At 43.6% G+C, this 9,645-nt stretch overlaps 1 pseudogene; it reads left to right on the forward strand.

The window, feature by feature from the left end:
* The window catches only part of LOC129062074 (histone H2A.Z-like), a 61,708-nt pseudogene extending 59,241 nt beyond the window's left edge, over positions 1-2,467 (forward strand).
* The last annotated feature ends 7,178 nt before the right edge of the window (positions 2,468-9,645 follow it).

A 9,645-nucleotide genomic window follows, 5' to 3' on the forward strand; every position in this document is an offset into this window, starting at 1 on the left:
GCGTGTCTTGGAGTGGGCCTCATTGGGTTCCTCTTGAGTGGGACCCTCTGTGCTTCCTGGACTTGTGTGTCTTTTTCTCTCCTCCAATTAGGGGAGTTTTCCATCATTCCTTTTTCAAACAGGTTCTCTATCCCTTCCTCATCCTCTTCTCCTTCTGGTATCCCTATTATATGGACATTATTACCTTTCTGGTTGTCCTGCATTTCCCTCAATGCCTGTTCATCCTTTCTGAGTCCTTTTTCATTTTCTTGCTCTTCCTGGGAGCTTTTTTCTACCTCATCCTCCAGCTCGCTGATTCGATCCTTGGCTTCATCTAGCCTGCTTTTGATTCCTTCTACTGTGTTCCTCATTTCAGAAATTGTATTCATTTCCTCCTGTCTCTTATTGATAGTTTCTATGTCCTTTTTCATGCTGATGTAGTTTGCAGTAAGTTCCTCGTAGTTTCCCCAGAGTTCTTTGTAATTCTCTCTAAGCTCTCTGAGCTCATTGAGCTTCCTTAGAACTGTTGTTTGGAACTCAATATCTGATACTTTACTTGCCTTTATTTCATTTAGTTCTCTTTCTGGGGATTCCTCCTCTCCCTTCAAGTTGGGGGTATTTCTTTGTCTTCCCATTATTTGTGAGACTCTTATGTTTTCTTCTACTTCTTAAATTGATCTGTCTGATTTCCTGACTTTGTGGTGTGAACTCCTATGGTAGGAGACTGCTGTATTTACTTTCTGGATCTGCCTCTGATGATGTCAGATGTTGACCCTGTCTGAACTTAGGCAGTCTGTTCAAGACTTCCAGGAATCTATTGCCTATGGCTGTCTCCTTCAGATGTTAATTAGTCACTCTGCACTCAGCAGGCTGGCTTAGAGACACCACAGAAAGGGGTACAGTTCCTCTTGGGGGCGGGGTTATTGGGTCCTCTGACACTGCTACCACTCAGGGGCTTGATCTGCCTGAGTGAGATGGCTGCTGCCATATGGGAGAGGAGTCAGCACTGGGATCTGGCCAGCTACTTTCTCCATTTTCTCCCCAAAGTCTCCATCTCCAGCCTCTCCTCAAGAGTCTCTAGACCACTCTGCACCCCTTTTAGCCAGGGATCTAGTATCTGTGGCTTCCATTCTGTGTGCTCAGCAGGGCCAAGTCCCTCCTTGAGGTGGGCTATTGTGTCCTCTCATTCTGTTGCTGCTCAGGGGCTACTCTCTCAGTTCTCTCCCTAAAGCCTCCTTACCCAATCTCTCCTCTGGCGTCTCTAGCCCACTCTGACCCTGCCTTTGCTGAAGTCCAAATAAGTGGCTGCAAATAAAAATTTATGCATTGGCCCTTTAAATGCCTTTGCGTCTCCAGATGCCTGTCTGGCAGAGAGGAACCCTGCTGCTTTTCTCAGCTGGCTGTGACCTGAGTACATTTTGGGCTCTGGTGCTGTAGGCTGGAAATCCTCGCTAATAGTTTAGACCCCACTCTTCTCAGGGGTGTCAAACTGGCCATTTCTATATCCCTCTGGTGCTGCCACCAGTGGATGCCCTGCCCACCTTCTCGAGTCTCTACCACACTCCTTACCAGTTAGGTTGTGCTAAAGCTGATTCCTCTGTCTGTCCGAGGTTATAAGGCTCCTCTATTGCTATTGTTTAGTTGTTTATTCCAGGAGATTTCTCCACAATTTCATTGTAATTCCAGATTGGTCCTGGGAGGAGGTCAGTGTGACTTCTACTCACTCCTCCGCCATCTTGATTTTCTCTCACTGGGGTTTTAATTTGTATTTCTCTGAACTTTTATTAGTTTATTGGGCATTTGGTTTTCTGCTCCTGTGAATTACCTGCCATCTTTTCAGTCCAATTTTTAATTGATTTATGTGTTTTCAATTTTAATTTATAGAAGATCTGGGGAGAATCAAGATGGTAGAATACTATATGGCAATGAAAAAAAATAGAGGCAGTTTAAATCTCGGTGCGACAGAACAAGCAGTGATACCTCGCTAGGTGTGTGACTGACTAGTTCTTTCTCTGCCTCGTTTGTTTAAGCTTCCACAGAACTTAAAATAGCTAGTGGTAAGGCTGGGAAATCCTCTGTAACAGCTAAGACAGGCAGTTTCCTCACTCGCAGAGTTGGTTTGCAGTTTCTGGTGGGCTGTATTCATCCACACCTGAAATCTAGGACAGCCAGTCAGAAACGTGTAGGCACGATGGCTGCTGTGTATGGAGCAGCCATTCCAGAGTGCTTAACTGTAGACGTATTTGAATTGGCAGGACATGCATCAGAAGACTTAAAGGTAAAGTGTATTACCCCTCCTCATTTGTGACTTGCTTTCCGTGGATATGAAGAACTGGGCTCTCTCATCAGAGCTACAATTGCTGATGGTGGTGTCATTCCACACATCCACAAATCTCTGGGAAGAAAGGACAACAGAAATTGTTTAAAGGATGCCAGGATTTCTTATCTCAGGACTCTAAATACTCTAACAGCTGTCCAGTGTTGGTGATTACAGTGGACTATATCTCTGTGAAAAACACAATTTTTTTTATTTTTCAAAATACATTTGTCTCTGCCTTCCCCCCACCACTTTCCCCTGCCACTCCCCCCCCCCTCAATCATTCCTCACTTTGGTTTGCCCATGAGTCAAGCTATATGTTCCTTGACTTTCCCCTTCCCTTCCTTTTCCCCTGTACATGCCTCCCTCCTTCCCTCTTGTCTCTGTTGATTTCTTTTCCTTTCAGTGTTGCTGGTCTTATTTTCCTTGAATCTTTGTTTTATTGGTTAGGTTCTGCTTATTGGTGAGATCATATGGTATTTGTCTTTCGCCCCCTGGCTTATTTCACTTACCATAATGCTCTCGAGTTCCATCCATGCTGTCACAAAGTTTAGTAGTTCTTTTTTTCTTTCTGCTGAATAGTATTCCATTGTGTAAATGTACCAACTTTTTTGATCGAATCATCTACTGATGGGCATTTAGGTTGCTTCCAACACTTGGCTATTGTAAACTGTGCTGCTATGAACATTGGGGTGCATAGGTTCTTTTGAACTGGTGTTCTGGGATTCTTAGGGTATAGTTCCAGCAGGGGAATCACTGGATCAAAAGGCAGTTCTATTTTCAGCTTTTTGAGGAAGTTCCACACTGCTTTCCACAATGGCTGCACCAGTCTGCATTCCCACCAACACTGTCCTAGTGTTCCCTTTTCTCCACAGCCTCGCCAGCACCTGTTGTTTGTTGATCTGTTTATGATGGCCATTCTGACCGGTGTGAGGTGGTACCTCATGGTGGTTTTGATCTGCATTTCTCTGATGGCTAGTGATGTTGAGCATCCTTTCAAATGCCTCTGGGCCCTCTGTATCTCCTCCTTGGAAAAGGGTCTGCCCAGGTCCTTTGCCCATTTTTTGATTGGATCATTTGTCTTCCGGCGTGGAGTCGAGTGAGTTCTTTATATATCTTGGAGATCAAACCTCTATCTGATGTATCATTAGCGAATATATTTTCCCATACGGTTGGCTCCCTTTTCATTTTGGTGATGTTTTCTTTCGCCGTGCAGAAGCTTCTTATTTTGATGAGGTCCCACTTGTTAATTATTTCCTTGATGTCCCTTGCTTTAGGAGACATATCAGTGAAAAAATGTCTGCATGGGATACCTGAGAGTTTCCTGCCAATGTTCTCCTCTAGGACTTTGATGGTGTTGCGACTTATATTTAAGTCTTTTATCCATCTTGAGTTTATTTTTGTGTATGGTGTCAGCTGATGATCCAATTTCAATTTTTTGCATGTAGCCGTCCAGCTCTCCCAACAGCATTTGTTGAAGAGGCTATTATTGCTCCACTTTATGGTTCTACCCACTTTGTCAAATTTTAGTTGCCCTCACAGACCTGGGCTTATTTCTGAGCTTTCTATTCTGTTCCACTGGTCTATGGGTCTGTTCTTGTGCCAATACCAGATTGTTTTGAGTATAGTGGTTTTGTAGTAGAGTTTGCTGTCCAGTATTGTGATGCCTCCTACTTTGTTTTTCTTCCTCAAAATTGCTGTGGCTATTTGGGGTTGTTTATGGTTCCATATAAATTTTTGAAATGTCTGTTCTATTTCTGTGAAATATGTCATTGGCATCTTAATACGGATTGCGTTGAATCTATAAATTGCTTTGGTAGTATGGACATTTTGATAATGTTAATTATTCCAATCCATGAGCATGGTATGTGCTTTCAATTATTTTTGTCTTCCTTAATTTCTTTCTTCAATGTTGTATGGTTTTCTGTGTACAGGTCTATTACCTCCTTGGTTAAATTTATTCCTAGGTACTTTATTTTTCCTGTTGCTGTATCGAATGGTATTTTTTCCTGATTTATTGTTCTTCTTTTTCATTGCTGTGTACAAAAATGCCTTTGATTTCTGAATACTGACTTTGTATCCTGCTGTTTTGACAAACTCACTTATTAGGTAGAGGAGTTTTTTGGTAAAGTCTACAGGGTTCTCTATGTACACTATCATGTCATCTGCAAACTATAATAGTTTTACTTCCTCTTTTCCTATTAGGAAGCCTTTTATTTCTTTTTCTTGTGTGACCGCTGTGGATAGGACTTCCAATACGATGTTGAAAGGAAGTGGAGAAAGCGGCCATCCTTGTCGTGTTCCTGATCTTACTGGGAAAGCTTTCAGTTTTTGCCCGTTGATTACAATGTTGACTGTAGATTTTTCATATATGGCCTTTATTACATTCAGGAATGCCCCATTTATTCCCATTTTGCTGAGTGTTTTGATCATAAATGGGTGTTGTACCTTATTGAATGCTTTTTCTGCATCTATCGAGATGATCATGTGGTTTTTGTCTTTGATTTATGTGATGTATTACATTTATTGATTTGCATATATGGGACCATCCCTGCATCCCTGGTATGAATCCCACTTGATCATGGTGGATAATCTTTTTAATATATTGATAGATGTGGTTTGCCAATATTTTGTTGAGGATTTTAGCATCTCTGTTCATCAGCAAAATTGGCCTGTAGTTTTCTTTCTTTGTAGGGTCTTTATCTGGTGTTGGGATTAGGGTAATGCTGGCTTCATAAAGAGAGTCTGGAAGTCTTCCCTCCTCTTGGATTTTTTGGAATAGTCTGAGAAGGACAGGGGTTAGCTCTTCCTTAAATGTTTTGTAAAATTCTCCTGTGAAACCGTCCAGCCCTGGGCTTTTGTGTGCTGGAAGTTCCTTGATTACTGCTTCAATTTCCCCACCTGTTATCCGTCTGTTCAAGCTTTCTGTTTCTTTTTCCTTCAGTGTTGGAAGATTATACTTTTCTAAAAATTTGTCCATTTCACCAAGGTTTTCAAATTTCTTGGCATATAATTGTTCATAGTAGTCTGACGATCATTTGTATTTCTGTGGTATCAGTTGTTATTTCTCCTCTTTCATTTCTGACATTATTAATTTGGGTCCTCTCCCTTTGTTTCTTGATGAGTCTGCTTAAAGGCTTGTCAATTTTATTTATCTTTTCAAAGAACCAGCTTCTGGATTGGTTGATCCTCTGAATTGTTCTTTTCATTTCTATGTCATTCAGTTCTGCTCTAATCTTGACTATTTCCTTCCTTCTACTTGCTCTGAGATTTATTTGTTGTTGTTTCTCCAGTTCTTGAAGTTGTAGTGTCAGGTCTTTTATTTGAAATGTTTCTATCTTTTTCAGGTAAGCCTGTATTGCTATGAACTTCCCTCTCAGGACCGCCTTTGCTGTGTCCCATAGGTTTTGGACTGTTGTCTGTTCATTTTCATTGGTTTCCAGAAATTTTTTGATTTCTTCTCCTATCTCATTATTGACCCATTCATTGTTTAATAGTCTACTGTTCAGTCTCCATGAGTTTGCAAGTTTTTGAAGTTTCTCTTTGAGGTTGATTTCCAGAGTCAATCCCTTGTGGTCTGAGAAACAGTTTGGTATTATTTCAATTTTCCTGAATTTGCTGAGGCTTGCTTTGTGTCCTATCATGTGGTCTATCTTTGAAAAACTGCCATGAGCATTTGAAAAGAATGTGTATTTCTCTTCTTTGGGATGTAAGGTTCTATATATGTCAGTTCAGTCTCTTTGATTCAGTGTGTCATTCAGCGCCACAATATGTTTATTAATGTTTTGTTTGGAAGATCTGTCCATTTTTGACAGTGGGGTGTTGAAATCCCCTGCTATCAGTGTGTTGCTGTCTATATCTTTTTTGAAGTCGTCCAACAATTTCATTATAATCTTGGGGGCTCCTATATTGGGAGCATATAAGTTTACAATGTTGATGTCTTCTTGATAGATTCTTCCTTTAAGTATTATAAAGTGCCCCTCTGGGTCTCTCTTTGTGGCCTTTGTTTTCAAATCTACTTTGTCTGATACAAGTATGGCATCCCTGGTCTTTTTCTCTTGCCCATTTGCTTGGAATATTTTTTTTCCAACCCTTTACTTTCAATCTGTGTAGGTCTCTTGCTCTGAGGTGGGTCTCTTGTAGGCAGCATATGTGTGGGTCATGTTTTCTTATCCATTCAGCTACCCTGTGTCTCTTGATCGGGGCATTTAGTCCATTTCCATTGAGAGTTATGACTGATAGAAACCTATTCATTTCTTCTCTTTGCACCTGTGTTTTTCTCTTTCTCACTCTTTTATTTCATCTTCTTAAACCAGTCCCTTTAGCATATCTTGGAGTGCTGGTTTGGTAGAGATGTATTCTTTTAGTCTTCTCTTGTCTGGGAAACTCCTTATTTCCACTTCTATTTTAATGGAGAGCCTAGCTGGGTAGAGCAGCCTTGGCTGTAGGCCCTTGCTTTCATGGCTTGGAATATTTGTTGCCATTCCCTTCTGGCTTGTAGTGTTTCTGTTGAGAAGTCAGCTCCTAGGTGTATCAGGGCCCCCTTGTATGTTACTTTCTCCTTCTCCCTTGCTGCCTTGAGGATTCTCTCTTTGTCTTTGAAAGTTGTCATTTTAATGATGACGTGTCTTGGAGTGGACCTCCTTGAGTCCCTCCTGAGCGGGGCCCTCTGTGTCTCCTGGATCCAAGCGACCTTTTCTCTCCTCAAATTAGGGAAATTTTCCATCCTTACTGTTTCGAGGATGTTCTATATCCCTTGCTCCTCTTCTTCCCCTTCTGGTATCCCTATTATATGGATATTGTTGCATTTCAGGTTGCCCTGCATTTCCCTAAATGCCTCTTCATTCTTTTTGAGTCATTTTCCCATTTCTTTTTCTTTCTGGGAGCTTTTTTTGTACCTTATCCTCCATCTCACTGATTTTATCCTCGGCTTCATCCAGCCTGCTTTGGATTCCTTCTACTGTGTTCTTCAATTCAGAAATGGTATTCTTCATATCCTCTTGTGTCTTCTTGATAGTTTTTATGCCCTTGATAGGGTTTGTTGTAAGATCTCAATAGTTTCTCTGCAGTTTCTCATAGTTATCTTTGAGCTGGCTGAGCTCATGGAGCTTCCTTAGAACCATTGTTTTGAATTCAGTATCTGATAGTTCCCTTGCCTCTATTTCATTTAGCTCTCTCTGTGGGGAGTCCCCTTTTCCAATCATTTGGGGGGAACTTCTTTTTCTTTCCTTTTTTGTGAGAGTGTGTTAAGTATTTTTGTCCCTTACTTTTCTTTCTGGGCCTGCCTCTGATGATGTCAGTTGTTGACCCTCTATGACCTTGGGTTGTTTGTTTGAGCCTTCCAGGAGTCTACTGTCTGTGTCTGACTCCTGCTTGGGGCAGCTCTGTGACCCCTTTGGTCAGGGCTCGGCTATTTTATGGGATCTCTCTGCACTCTCATGGCTCCGTGAGTGCGCTCCCGGCGCGGCAGGTTCCCCTGCCTGACTGGGCTCGCATGTCCTTGCCCCAGACCAGGGGGCTTATTCGCGACCTCTCGTACTCATCTGGCCCCCCTGGCTGGCGAGCTCCCCAGCACTGGTCAGTTTAGGGTCTTCTATTGTGTGTTTTCCGTGCTTTTGGCTCTTTGGGTGCGTTGCTTGCCCTCGCCAAATGGGGACTACGGAAATGGGAGGAAGTCAGCTCCAGGACTCTCCAATTAATCCTGTCTCTGGTCTCTCCTCCAGGGACTCTGGGCAGCTCTACTAATTTTGTGGGCTGCTCCGCAATCGCAGGCAGGCGGGTCAATTTACACCTGCCCTTGCTGCTCTGTGCACTCCCTCGCAGGCCGTATCGGTGCCAATCTGTGGGAGGCCTTGTCGGCCGGTGCCAGCATTCGCCAGCTCACGCGGGTCACACACACACTCCCCAACCCTTGCCGGTCATTCAGCGCAAGTGTGCGCGCCTGCACTGGGTGTTTTGGGGGTGTCTATGTGTGCTTTTCGGCTTTTGGCTCTTTGGGGGTGTGACCTCTTCCCGCGCAATGGAGACTACGACAAGGAGAAGGAGTTGGGACTCCCCGTTCCTCCTCCCGTTCTTTCCCCAATGCCTCCATTTCTAGTCTCTCCTCAGGGGTCTCTGGGCAGTCCTGTGACCCCTTCGGCCAAGGATCCACCCCCTGTGCGGACTGCGTTTCAATCGCAGGCAGTGTGGTTCATGTGCGCCCCACTTCTGCCTCTTTGGGGTCGCACCTTTCCAGCCCAAAATGGAGACTACAGAACGGGGAGGAAGTCAGGACTCCCCGGTTCCTCCTCCCATTCTTTCCCCAATGCCTCTGTCTCCAGTCTCTCCTCAAGGCTCTCCCAGCCAGTCTGCACTCAGCCCTGCAGTTCACACGCGTACAAGCTGTGTGCGGAGCGCACAAAAGGCAGGTTAATTGATTCCCTTATGCCTGAGCGAGATGGTAGCTGCAGAGTGGGAGGTGCATTATCACTCGGGCTCCACCGGCCGCCCTGTCAGTTCTCTTCACAAAGTTTTCCTCACCAGTCTTTTCCCAGGCACCAGCCCACCCCGCTGCCACCTCTACCGGAGATCAAGGAGGGTGGCTGCCACTGCAATTTTTGCATTGGCCCTTTAAATGTCTCTTTGCATCCCCAGCCACCTGTCTCTGGCAGAGAGCACCCCTAAGCTTTTCGGGGTTGCATTTTGTCTGTATTTTCTTGGTTTTAGCTGCTGTAGTTTAGGGGTCCCTGTTTATGATTCAGGCCCCGTTCTTCTCGGGGGAAGCTAACTGGCCGTTTCAATGTCCCTCTGGTGCTATTGCCCGTGGGCACCCAGCCCACCCTCTCGAGCCTCCACCACACTTCTCACCCGTTGGGATGTGTGAGAGTCGAATCCACTGTCCACGGCTCCAAGGCTCCTCTCCCACTATAGTTCCATTGTTTTCCAGGTGATTACTCCACTATTTAGTTGCAAGTCCAGTTTGGTCTTGGGAGGAGGTCAGCCTGACTCCCAATCACTCCTCCGCCATCTTCTCCCAGTTTGATTTTTTTTAAGTTCTATGTTGATGAGCTAGGTGCACTTAAATTAAATTTAGTTAAATTAAAGTAAATTAAATTACACCATATTAGCCTCCAAGAATTATGAATCCTGGATCAGATTTTGGAGAAGAGCAATATTTCATAGAATTTCCAGAGGAATATTGTCAGTTGATAAAGATAAGAACAAAACATCTGTGGATAATGGTCACAGCCCTAGCTCTGTTATTAACCAAACAAACTGCTTTTTTTTTTAACAACCAAAACAGAAAGTAAGAAAGAACTTGAGAAATGTTCATTTGTCCAGAAGCAAGAAACTTCTCTTTTTACAGTTAA

This window comes from Pteronotus mesoamericanus, unplaced genomic scaffold, assembly GCF_021234165.1.
Source record: "Pteronotus mesoamericanus isolate MK-2021 breed Mesoamerican mustached bat unplaced genomic scaffold, CSHL_Meso_final scaffold_705, whole genome shotgun sequence".
NCBI lineage: Eukaryota > Metazoa > Chordata > Mammalia > Chiroptera > Mormoopidae > Pteronotus > Pteronotus mesoamericanus.